The sequence below is a fragment of the Marmota marmota genome, unplaced genomic scaffold (genome assembly GCF_001458135.2).
Source record: "Marmota marmota marmota unplaced genomic scaffold, marMar, whole genome shotgun sequence".
Classification (NCBI taxonomy): domain Eukaryota; kingdom Metazoa; phylum Chordata; class Mammalia; order Rodentia; family Sciuridae; genus Marmota; species Marmota marmota.
In genome coordinates this window covers 19,740,924-19,753,816 of record NW_026000174.1, presented here as the reverse complement: position 1 = coordinate 19,753,816, position 12,893 = coordinate 19,740,924, and the positions used below count along the sequence as shown (strand labels likewise).

Below are 12,893 nucleotides of genomic sequence, written 5' to 3'. Positions count from 1 at the left end.
GGCCTATAACTATCACTCTGGTGTTTTACAAAACATTCCATCTTGAACCTGAGATTCCATGGAGAAAGTTCAACCACCAGAGATTATCAGGCTAAACTGCCACCCACATGAGCCCATATTGACAAACTTCATGGAAGGAAAGGGATATGCCCATATTTGAGTTTCCATGCCATCCAGGTCATCTTATCTATGGCCTTAAGCATCATGGCATCATCCTTACACAAATTACAGATGTATGAGTCAAATAGATATGGACTTTGGGGCTGGGATTGTGGCTCAGCAGTAGAGTGCTCCCCTAGCACGGGCGGGACCTGGGTTCGATTCTCAGCACCACATAAAAATAAAGACAGTGTGTTGTGTTCATCTACACCTAAAAAATAAATATTAAAAAAATAGATATGGACTTTTATTTTGGGTTGGTTTGCTATGCTGCAGTAAATAATTGAAGCAATACTTTCCCCTGTGCCTGGATTTTGGTTTTTGGTTTTTATTTTTGTTTTTTCCTTTATTCTCTACATATAATTAATGGGGTCTTATAGAAAAAGTTCTCTTTAAAATTTCTTTAAATTTACCTGCAAGAAAGCATACCATTTATAAAAGCAGACAAAGAAGTAAACATATAAATGGATATTAGATATTTGGAATTTGACTTCTGATCCCCATGTCATCTGAACAGCACACTGTTCTGTGAATAATCTTGCAATTGTTTCTTCTTAAGTGCCTGGTATCTCTTTTTTGTTATGAAATGAAGAAGTATAAGCAGCATGTTCAGGGATGAAATAGGATTTTTTTTTTCTCTGTATGCCTTGCTATGTCAGCACAAATTGTTGATCACAAGAGCTTCACTGAAGCTACTTTAAACTCAAGATCTCAGAAGAAAAAAAACAGGTAAGATCTATCCTTTTCATGATGTACTTGTGTCTCCCTGTTGAGTCATTTTACATGTTCCTTCAAACCTTATCTTTCTCTATATTTCTTGGATGAGTTACCTCACCTTAGAAGCCGAAACTGTGCTGGCTGATCACAGATATCTCTGTAATATTCTGTTCTATTTCAGGCTGGTTTGTTCTCACTCTGCATAGCAATGAGGTGCTGCTCCCTTCACTCCCTAATGTGGACAGAAGTATCTCAGTTATTCGGGCTTTACTCTGTCCCTCCATATCTACTCTCAGTCTGTCTCTTCTGTTCTCTAAGCTATTGGAAGCTGACCTCTATGAACTGCAACACTCAGGCTCTCTGACCTTCTGAACAGGAGCCACATTAGGCTTGGGAAAATGAGAAACCTTGGCAGAGTTTCCATGGGAAGGCTTCATAGGAGGTGTTTCATGGGTACTGGTAAGCCTCATTCACAAAAGAACAGGGAGCACAAGCTAAAATGGATTCTTATTTATGAATTCAGAATAAAGTAGTATAAGAAGATCACTATGATTTGACTATATTGTGGAACTTTGTTGACTTTTCCTTGTTTATTCTATAATACAATAAATAAGACTTATTGTGGATAATAATAAGGAAAAAATGGCTTTCCCAGCCCATTCAAATCCACTGTATATGGACATGAATTGTTAGATATCTACTGCATATTAAAATGTATACAACACTATCATCCTTAAGTCAAAAATAATGTTATTTCCATAGTTGTCTATCCCAATTAAATTGTTTAAATTATCCAAGTATTTTCTAAGTTAATACTTCTCACAGTATTCCTTAAATCAGGTCTGCCATAGGTTTGCTAGCTATGATGGGAACTCATCAGGAATGGTTGACTTTTTCAATCTATTTTATCAGTTTTTCTCTGCCAACCTCCACATAAGTATTATTGCATCAACCTTGGAGAAAAGGAGGATAGTGAAACACCATGTCCCTGAAATGCCCCTTACCATTCCCAAGAACCTAACCAAGTTAAGGGGGGAAGGGGAGCAAGTATGGGCCAGAATATTTAGATAAACTTTATTTTGAAGGGCACTGACTTTTTCTCACGTTTGCTGGGAGTTAGAAAAAGTTCGTTTTATCTTAAAAAAAAAAAAAACTCTTCTTTTGCATGCACACCAAGTTCCTTGGGTTGTTATTCATACAATGGGACAAAGAAAGCTAAGCAAATGATGTCACTGGTTTTGTAACTTAGGAATCAAAGCTATAAACCCCACCTCCCTGTGGTAACTGGTGCAGAACAAAGCATCATGGACAGGGAGGTGTTCATCACTGGACATTGGGGTGGGGTGGAGGATCTATTTCCTGGTGAAGGATTAGAGGTACCATGTGAAATAGAGATGCACCTCTTCAGCCTTTTGCCACTGCACTTTCTGGCAAAGCACTTGTCCAGTTGGTCATCATCAAAATTTATGATGAATCATCTTTCTAACCCACCGGTACTACATCTTCCCGATAAGCATTTTCAATATTAACATTATGCTTTGCATCCCATCTTTTGGTATCTGCTTTTATCTCTTGGCAACCTATGTCATGTCTAACCCAAATAGGCCATAGATGATACAATTACAAAGCTCTTTGAGTAGTTGTTCTGAACTAAGCCTTTTTTTATAGCCATCAGATGAGAAACAAATTCAATTCCCTATCCCTCCACATGTACAGATGAGGTAGGAAGAATATGCAAAGTTTATTGACAACTTTCTCTAAAGTATCCTTTTCTGACTTCCAACTTCTGACCATTTTATATCTTTGGTGTGAACTAAGGGTTATTTATTCATTAGCAATCACAGGTCCAGTTGGCTTTTTTTTTCCCACCTTCTTTGCAGATCTTATATGGTGGCCTTGCCCCTTAATTTTAAATATGCTACTTATTGCTTGAGGCATAATCTAAAATAGACAAAATATTTCAAATAAAATCCTATGGTGATTTAATTATTACGTATATATTAAGGGTCTGTTAAGTATAAGATACTGATGTACTATAAATACTACCATAATTAGATACAATTATTATCCTTGAAGAAATCAGAATCTAGGAGAGGCAACAGACACATCATGACCAATCACTATACTGTGCTCTGTTGGCAAGCTCTGTGCACTTTGGCAGATAACAGAAATACCCAACACACTGGGAATGGAGTGGGAGAATATATCCCAGAGAGGTGTTGCTTGGCTGAGTTCTAAATGAGTAAGAATTAGCAATGTAAAGAAAAGGAAAAAACAATTCAGAAAAGAGAAAAGAAAGTAAAAAAAAATGATGCAAATAAAAAATATGGAGTTATACAACACAAACTAAAGAACTGCAGGAATGTGCACATGATTGGTGGAATGAAGATGGGAATGGTAAGACATGGGAGCGGTAGACAGATCATGAAGGGTCTTGTATGAAGAACTTTACTATAGAGATAATAGGAAATAATTGAAGGGTTTTAGCAGGGTTTGTTTTGTTGTTGTTGTTGGGTTTTTTTTGTTTGTTTGTTTGTTTTTTGTTTTGTTTTTTTGTACTGGGGGATTGAACCCAAAGGTGTTTAACCATGTCCCAGCCCATTTTGTTGTTTTTTTATTTTGTTTGTTTGTTTGTTTTGTTTTGTTTGAGATAGGGTCTTTCTAAGTTGTTTAAGGCCTTGCTAAATTGTTTAGGCTGCTTTGAACTTGTGATCCTCCTGTCTCAGCCATCCGAGCTACTGGGTTACAAGTGTGAGCCACTGCATCCAGCTAGCATGGAAATTTTCATTTTAGAAATCTCTCTGAGAAATAAAGGTGAAGTTTCTATGGATAATATAACAGTTCAATAATAAGAATGGGTGCTTCCACTCTCTGGTTCTAAATCAAAGTTAAGTTACTTTTCTACACACAATGTAAGTTCTGAATTCAAGCCTTAAGTCTGAAGAACTAGAAAAAACAAATTTAATTTTGATTTACACAATGATCATATATCAGAAAATAGGAAAAGTATGACTCCAGCATCAGTTCCATAGGTATTCAAAGAGAAAGTTTCAAATTTCCAGGGACATTCATCTCTGAGATGCTTTATAACACATTTGGATGGTGGAAGAAGTCTTTTGCAGGACTATTTTTGGTCCCTATTGTTAGGAACAAGCAGTGAAATGGGAACCAATTATATAGCAGGGTCACAGAGTTTCTTTGAAATTGTCTTTAGTGTACAAACAACCTGTAGAAAACAATTGATATACTAACCCTGAGAATAAGCAGGTGGAAACAATGGGAGTCAATTAAGAAATATCCCATCTATGCATGACATATCAAAGTGCATAAATGCATTCTACTGTCATATATAACTAATTAAAACAAATAAAAATTTTAATCAAAATACCAGAACTTGAGACCACTACATACCCTCCAGTACCATTAAAATGAAATAGACTGACAACCTTTCAGCTTTGGAGAAATGTGGAGCAACTGAAACTTTTATAGATTATGGTGGTGATGTAAAATTGTACAACTACTTTGAAAAACAGGTTGGAAATTTCGTATAAACATAAACTTACTCTAGGATCCAGAATTTCTACTTCTATACCAGTCATAGCAGCTTTATTTATAATATCGCAAACAGGGAATAACCTAAATGTTTATCAACAGGTGAGTAGATAAAGCAATTTCAGAATCTCCATAAAATAGATTTTTTTTAAGCAATAAAAAGAAAAACTGCTGATACATGCAATGGAATTATAAATCTCAAAAACATGGTGAGACAAGAAGCCAGGTGCCAAAGAGTACATAGCATATTAGTTCATTTACATGAAACACAAGAAAGGCAAATCTAATACACTGTTACAGAAAGTAGATCAGTTGTTAGTTGGGCTGGGGTGGGGAGTTAACTGGGGGAGGACTTTTCAGGTGATAAAAGGGTCTACATCTGATGGTAGTTCCATGGGTGTAATTTGTCAAAATTCATAGAGATGTACACTTAAAATTGGTGCATTTATTGTAGAAAAGAAATACCTTGGGGCTGGGATTGTAACTCGGAGGGAGAGCTTTCATCTCGAATTCATGAGGCACTGGGTTCAATGCTCAGCACCACATAAAAAATGAAATAAAGATATTGTGTCCACCTATAACTGAAAAAATAAATATTAAAAAAAAGAAATGCCTTCATGAAGTTGATTTAGAAAAGAGTATTTGTTTTGTGGAAAGTAATCAACCCTCGTCATCCCCAATGTAAGCAATATGGAAAAGTACAAGGGAAATAAAACCCACCAGAATATTAAAAAAAAAAAAAGAAAAAAAATACATCAAGAAAGCAAGATCAATAGGACTAACCCTTGACAGGATCTACCAAGGTCATAATAAAGTCAGGATTTATGGCTTTGTTTCTCGATATATTTTAGAAGAGAAATTTTTTTAGTAGCCCAGGTTCACTAAGGTAAATTTTGTCTGGCTGCTGACCCCAATATCCACATTAAGAGGATTAACTTGTAGATGAAGCCCGCCTGAATAAGATGGCCACCATGAAAATTTCAGACAAAGCTGAGGCCAAAACTTCCCCTACCCAACGTAAAGAAATTGAACCCCTGATTGGAGAGGACTGCAGAAGGTGAAACGTCAAACAGCAATCAATCTGGAAGTGGTATTGTTTCCTTTGTAGTTCTCTACTCAGAGATGACCCACTCTCTCTTTGTGAGAGTGCTTTTTGCTTGAGCCATACTTTATTTTCACTTACAATAAAGTTTTCTTGCTTGAATTTTTGTAATTTTCTTTCATAAGAACACAAGAACTGAGGCTTGGAGCTGCATCTCTCCACCTCCCTGTGACACCATGACCAGAGGCATCGCATAGCCTTTTCTCTTCTGAGTCTTACAGCCAGCATTACAAAAAAAACAGGGTACATAAAGAGAAAAAAGGGGGGGTACATAATTCACTTTGGTGGAACTGTCACATCTCTTTTTACCTCCCTCTCCCTCTGCTTTCCCTATGGGTGAATCTTTCTTTGATCTTGGAAATATAATTCCTGTTTCTTCAACACAATTTATTCTATGGTAGCCCATGTGCTAAACTTATGTTAAAATGTCCTGTTTTATGCTCTCCCCAAGGCTGTTATTCACAGATGCGACAAGATATTTGAATGTAGGTAAGAAATGGACTGGGTGAAATGCTAGATAACCTAAGTTAATATCTCAAACTATTATCAAATCACATGCTCAGAGGAAGGGCTGCAAGGAAAACAGGCCAGGGCCTGCCTAATTAACACTCCTTAAATACCCTGATGTTTGGGGGAGATTTGGCCATAGCCACCCAGTGCTGCTAGGAACTGAATCCTGAGTCAAGGAGTACAAAAAGAATGCAGAACACACCAGGAAGCAGAGGACTCCTCCAGGCCAGGGCAGCAGTGGAGTCTCAGTCTCCAGGGAGATGGAACACTTGCCAGGACAGTGAGACCCTCCTTGCTGGGCAGGTGAAAGCAGCAGCTGCTAGGACAGAACCCTTTCAGAGCAGGTGGGTGGGACAGTATATTACTTAGCAGGTGTGTCATGACATCTAGTCCAAAGACAGGTTTAAAAAAAAAAAAGTCAGGTTTCTCACTTTTAGTGATGGCCTATGTTAGTTAATCTACACAGCCACTGCTCAGGGTAGTTGGGCCAGGTGTGTTTCTGGTGTCTACTACCCCAGGGACCTCAGAGACCCAGAAACATCAACACTGTCTAAGGGATAATACTAGGATTTTTTTTAAGCCCTCAGGTAAAGAATGGGGAATATTTTCTCTCTCTTTTTTTTTTACTTTATTAGTTCTTTGTAGTTATACATGACAGTAAAATCCATTTTGACATAATTATACAAGCATGGAATGTATCTTATTCTAATTCAGTCCCAAGTACCTCTCCTTCCCCTTCTCTCCCCCCACACGCTGTTCTCTTCTCTTTATTGATCTTTCTGCCACTTACCCATAGTTATTTTTTTAATTAATTTCTTGTGGATGTACACAATGGTGAGATTCACTGTGGTATATTCATGTATTTTTTTTACATAGGAAAATTATGTCAGATTCATTCCTGAATTCCACTGTCTTTCCTTTTCCAATCCTCCCCCAGTCCCCTTTGTCTACTCCACTGAACTTCTATTCTTTTTTGTATTCTTCCCCCTCCACTTATTGTGGGTTAGCTTCCATATATCAGAGAAAACATTCAACCTTTGGTTTTTTAGATATTTTTACCCTGAATTGGTGCTTCTTCCTGATAACTACCTTATACAAAAGGTCCAAATCAACAATACCAAGGAAACTTCCGACATCTCTCTCCCTAAGGAAGACATTTTTTATGTAATTTTTTTATTTATATATGACAGTAGAATGCATTATAATTCTTATTACATATATAGAGCACAATTTTTCATATCTGTGGTTGTATACATAGTATATTCATATCAATTCGTGTCTTCATACATGTACTTTGGATAACGATGTCCATCTCATTCCACCATCATTATTAACCCCCTGACCCCTCCCTTTCCCTCCCACCCATCTGCCCCATCTAGAGTTCTTCTATTCCTCCCATGCTCTGCTCCCTATCCCACTATGAATCAGCCTCCTTACATCAAACAAAACATTCAGCATTTGTTTTTTGGGGATTGGCTAACTTCACTTAGCATTATCTTCTCCAACGTTATCCATTTGCCTGCAAATGCCATGATTTTATTCTCTTTTATTGCTGCATAAAATTCCATTGTGTATATATGCCACATTTTTTTATCCATTCATCTATTGAGGGGCATCTAGGTTGGTTCCACAGTTTAGCTATTATGAATTGTGCTGTTTTAAACATTGATGTGGCTGTCCCTGTAGCATGCTGTTTTTAAGTCCTTTGGGTATAGACCAAAGAGAGGGATAACTGGGTCAAATGGGGGTTCCATTCCCAATTTTCCAAGAAATCTTCATACCAATTTCCATATTGGCTATACCAATTTGCAGTCCTACCAGCAGTGGATGAGTGTACCTTTTTCCCCACATCCTCGCTAACACTTATTGTTGTTTGTATGCATAATAGCTGCCATTCTGACTGGAGTGAGATGAAATCTTAGAGTGGTTTTAATTTGCATTTCTCTAATTGCTAGTGATGATGAACATTTTTTCATGTATTTGTTAATTGATTGTACATCATCTTCTGAGAAGTGTCTCTTCAGGTCTTTGGCCCATTTATTGATTGGGTTATTTGGTTTTTTTGTTTGTTTGTTTGTTTGTTTTGGTATTTAGCTTTTTGAGTTCTTTATATATCCTAGTGATTAGTGCTCTGTCTGATGTGTGAGGGGTAAAGATTTGCTCCCAAGATGTAGGCTATCTATTCAGTTAAGGAAGACATTTTTAAAAGAATCCCTTCTGTAAAGCTTCCCACTACAAGAAAAATAAAAGCTAACCTTTGTTGAATACTGATTAAGAGAACATCAGTATGTTAAGTGGTTTACCTAGTTATTTCATTTAATTTTTAGTCAGCCGTAGGAGTTCAGTATTATTATTCTCATTTCAAAAACAAGAAGACAGAGACTGATAGTTTCAGTAATCTAATTGAACTAGCAAGTGATCTCATTGGAATTTAAGTATGGATCAGTATGAATCCAATTCCTGCTCTTACCCACTAGCTAGATGGGAAAAATCTTAAATCCCAACATTGGACTTGATTTAATATGTAAAGAAGTGTAATTGACAAAGTTTTAAACTAAGGATAACACCTCTAACTATACCCATTCCCCACCTTCCTGTAGATAGTAAGTAACTAGGCGTGGGCTGGTAACACCTGTGGAGCTGATATCTCCACATATCTCATTTTTCAGTCACATTTTTTTTAAAGCAAACTGGTTTTCTCAGTTTACAAACTGCCTCCATAAAGAGGGAAATTTCTACCTGCAAGAACAACCTTCCCTCCCCTGGTGTGACTGAACTGAAAGAAGACCCAGGATTCATTCTGGTGAGTATCCCCTTCCCACAGGGGGCCACAGTGAGGTTAGAGTCCCCTCTTATCCATATGAGAAGGGAACACGGGTGCCTAGAGAGACCTTCTTTTTCTCCTATAGTATGCCAGAAAGTCTTGTTGTTCCTGGTCTTTGCTTTCCTTTTCTATTTCAGTTTCTCCTTTCTCTTCTTTGTCTCTCCTACCCAACCCCACCTTCTGTCTCCCCTTTTGTATCTCCTCATCATTCTCCATTGCTTTATTGCTCTTCCTCTGCCTTTCTTGTGTCACTGTGCCTTTCTTTCTGTCTTCTTTGTCTTTTAAGTAAGATCCTGCTTTAAACATATGGTTTAGAGTTATTTGTTCAAATTTAGGAAGCTTTGAGAGAATCCTCATCAAGGGCACCAAGGCTGGCCTATTCCTGGTGATATGAATGGTGTGGGGAGGACACAAAGACCAAAGTGCACCTGCAGCTTGGGTCAGCCTAAACTCATGGTGGATTAGTCAATGTGAATTAAAGGAGAGGTCTCTGGATAGGCTCAAAGACTAGATCTAAGTCCTGGTTCAGCTGCTAGTATGTGCAAAACAGGCTGGTCACAGCCTGCTCCTAGATTTCTAATCTCTAAAATGGAGGCTGGACTATGCAATCTGTAAGGTAATTTCCCATCAGTCAGAATCTCCTAAAGAATGTAAAATCTCATCTGCCTGCCAATTTGCTGGAGCCTTATCCCACTTTAGGTGGTCACTGTTACTGGAACCAAAAACAAAATGAAAAAAAAAATTACTGCTCCTGTCATCAGGATGCAAGTCCTAAGGAAATCCCCTAAAAGGGAGATGGACCTCAACTTGAGCTGTGAGGACCCTTGATATCATTGCAGAATGGAATTTAAGGACAGAGCAAAGTAAGATGCAGATTGATTTTTATTGAGAGACAGTAAGAAGTACATACTCTAAGAGACACAGTAGAATGCAGGTGTTGGAAAGGAATGTGCTAGCTATATCTCAGGCATGTTTAGGCATGTAAATCTATAGTACAGGGATATGATCAAAGAGGGGTTTTTTAGTGCCCCTTTGGATTGGTAACTGACTCATTGACCACCAATGGAATGGTGATAATTTTCTTTTCTTTTTTGGTTTTTAAAGGCTATGCTTTGTGAATTTAAACAGTACTACATTGGTGTCCTTATGGATAAAGTCTAATAATTGCCTAATTAGTGTTGTTCGTGATCAAGGTAGGTGAAAGTGACCTTTATATCTGGAAATATAATCCATATAAAAATGGACTTTAAATCTTGGCTAGTCTTGTTTAGTCCTGCATGCCTCCTTTCTACCTATCCTGATACCTTCTGTCCTAGTTTACTCTCACCACATTCCACTGTGCCCTTTACCTATATCCATCTTCATCCTAAAGTTCATGAGTCAGATTCTGTGCCCATGTCCCCCACAAGACACTGAACACTTTTAATATTAACTTTTGAATCCCTAGTATATAGCCCCTGACAGATGTAATGTGAAACAAAAATCACAAACAAGCCAGGCACGATGGGGCATACCTGAAATCCCAGCAACTTGAGAGGCTGAAGCAGAAGGTTCACAAATTGAAGGCCAGCCTCAGCAATTTAGCAAGACCCTAAGCAATTTAGTGAGACCCTGTCTTAAAATAAAAGCCAAAGAAAAGGGGGCTGAGCATATGGCTTATTGTTAAAACACCTCTGGGTTCAATCTCCAGTACAAAAAAAATTAAAAATCACAGAGATAGTTTTCTTCTGGTGCAGAACAAACATAAAACTGAGATTTCAGGTTAGAAACCCTGCCCAGACATTGGAAGGATTAACAGATTGATAGCCCTTTCTCAATTCCATGGATGATGATACATGGACCTTCTTAGTTGATGGAGCAATCTACCTGGTTAACTCCCATAACAATTGAGACTCTAGCATGTTAACTACTTATGCAACCCCCACAAGCAGACTGCGTCCTCTAACTTCTTACAGGGACAAATGGCATCCAGCCATCTGAGAATGAGCAATAAAATGTCCGTGATGCCCTTGCTGTTCTATTTTGCTGATTTTGGAACTGAGGCCATTATTGAGAGGGATTGCAGAGTGGGATGGAGAACATTCTTATTATGCCACTAGAGTGAAATTCTTGGGCCCCCACCAAACAGATCAGAGCAAAAGCATTTGCCAAGGTTTGTTTTAACTAAACAAGAACCAAATTTGGAGGTTTCAAGATGATCAGATAGGTCCTAGTTTCCACCACCAACCATGCCTGATGATTTTACTTCATATGCTTCTAAATTTTGTTGTCTACAAATGTTGTACTTGTCTTTCCAACTTCTGTAAGAGGGGAACAAAACCTCTGCCAGTATGTTTGCCCAATGATTCATATTGACTCCTTGCAGTTCTCCAGACCAAAAAAAAAAAAAAAATGAAACTTAATTGCTGTGTTTGTACTTATGCCATTTGTGTATCTGTTGGCATCCCTAGAACTGTTCAAACCAAAAAGCATTGCTCCAATTTGGCCCTGTCTTTCAAATACCTTTTCCTGCATGCCTCTTAGGATCACTGGACACAACTTCCTGGAAATGAACTTTCCCAGCACCATCAAATTTCCCCTGAACAATGGGGAACACTGACTCCTGAACTACATTCTTTAATATGGTCTTCATCCAGTGAAGATTGCTTTGTTGGTGGAGCAATCTGCCTGGTTAAACATCTTTAGACACTAGATGAAAAGGGGAAAATGATAGATTAAAAGTCAGAATGGCTGCAGAATGGCCAAAGACAAAACAAAAATCCTTTTGTCAGCTTTAGAGGCTTGCTGACAGGGACAAGTTGCTACACAGACATTGTGTCAAGAACTGAACATAAACAATTTTTGGTACTTTATCAGTGTGCTGAAGATCTGAAAGGATGCCAGAGTGAGCATTCTGTTCTTGGTATAGATATTTCAAAGGACTTGAAAAATTTGTAACCAACCTGATTCACATTAGTTTCTCACCATTGCTCAATCTTTGCTTATCTCCAAAGAATGCCGATGGGGAAATAAATTCTGATGTTCCTCTTCATTTTTGTTATAAAAATCTCAGTCCTGCCTCTTTTCATGGGACCATCCACTCAGTTTCCAACCTGAACTTCTGTATTCTGATTTGCAAATCTATTCTGCACCCAAATAAAGCTGCTTTGCTTTTATTTTAACCTCATTTGTGAATTTTGGCTCATACTAGGATGCTGAAAATTTTTTTTATTTTTTCTTTTTATTATTTTGTAGTTGTAGATGGACAGCATGCCTTTATTTTATTTGTTTATTTTTATGTGGTGTTGAGGATTAAACCCATTGCTTCACACAAGCACTCTGCCACTGCGTTATGGCCCCAGCCTCTGAAAAGTGGCTTTTTATACTTTTAGAATTAATGAATTCAGTGAATGCATAACAATAACTGCTTCATCCTCTAAATTCCTGTACCACACGCTGAAGTAATTGCATTCAAGCTTAATCACATTCATGCTGTACTTAGGTCTGTCATTTTTCATAAATTTCTTAAGGGCAGGAAAGTACTCAATTTATCTTTGATTCTCCATCATCTACTATAGCACCATATAATATATTCAATAAATTATTTTTCAAAAATTAAGTAGTAGAACAAATAAACAAAATAAAATAGAGAATATTACTCCTTGACAGAAACAATCCAGGACTCATTGGAACCTGAGAAGCTGGAGAAGGGGGGAATCTGGAAGTAAAAGAATCTATTTATCACAGTATGAAAGCACTGTATTTCAATATTTAACAATTGATAAGATCATCCTGCAGCCTAATGAATATCAGCTCTGCATATAAAGAGCCCTTAGTTTACTGATCTCTCTTATCACATTTCCTCTATGTGATTGCATTTATTTTTTATGGTAGTGGCTCTTATCATTATGATGATTCCCTAACCTAAATCTTTAGCTCAAAGAGGCCTCCAGAGCACAACTATGTAACCAGTTTAAGAGTTGGTTTCTCCACTATGATGTTGATATGGGAGTTAAAAGCATTGGTTCTAGGGCTGGGGTTACAGCTCAC

The 12,893-nt window shown here is 37.7% G+C and overlaps 1 protein-coding gene across 3 annotated transcripts in view; it reads left to right on the top strand.

Annotated features, from left to right (window-relative positions):
* LOC107135614 (interferon-induced very large GTPase 1-like) overlaps positions 1-12,893 on the top strand; it is a 62,407-nt gene that overhangs the window by 37,704 nt on the left and 11,810 nt on the right. Inside the window, exons 1-3 of one of the 3 annotated variants that reach the window (XM_048788262.1) lie at positions 6,177-6,384; positions 8,727-8,843; positions 9,969-10,057. The exons of 1 other annotated variant lie outside the window; for it this stretch is intronic. The gene's annotated coding sequence lies outside the window, so the exon portion shown is untranslated. Of the gene's footprint in view, positions 1-6,176; positions 6,385-8,726; positions 8,844-9,968; positions 10,058-12,893 lie in introns of those variants that run through there. One more of the 3 variants, XM_015477583.2, reaches the window with a different exon arrangement.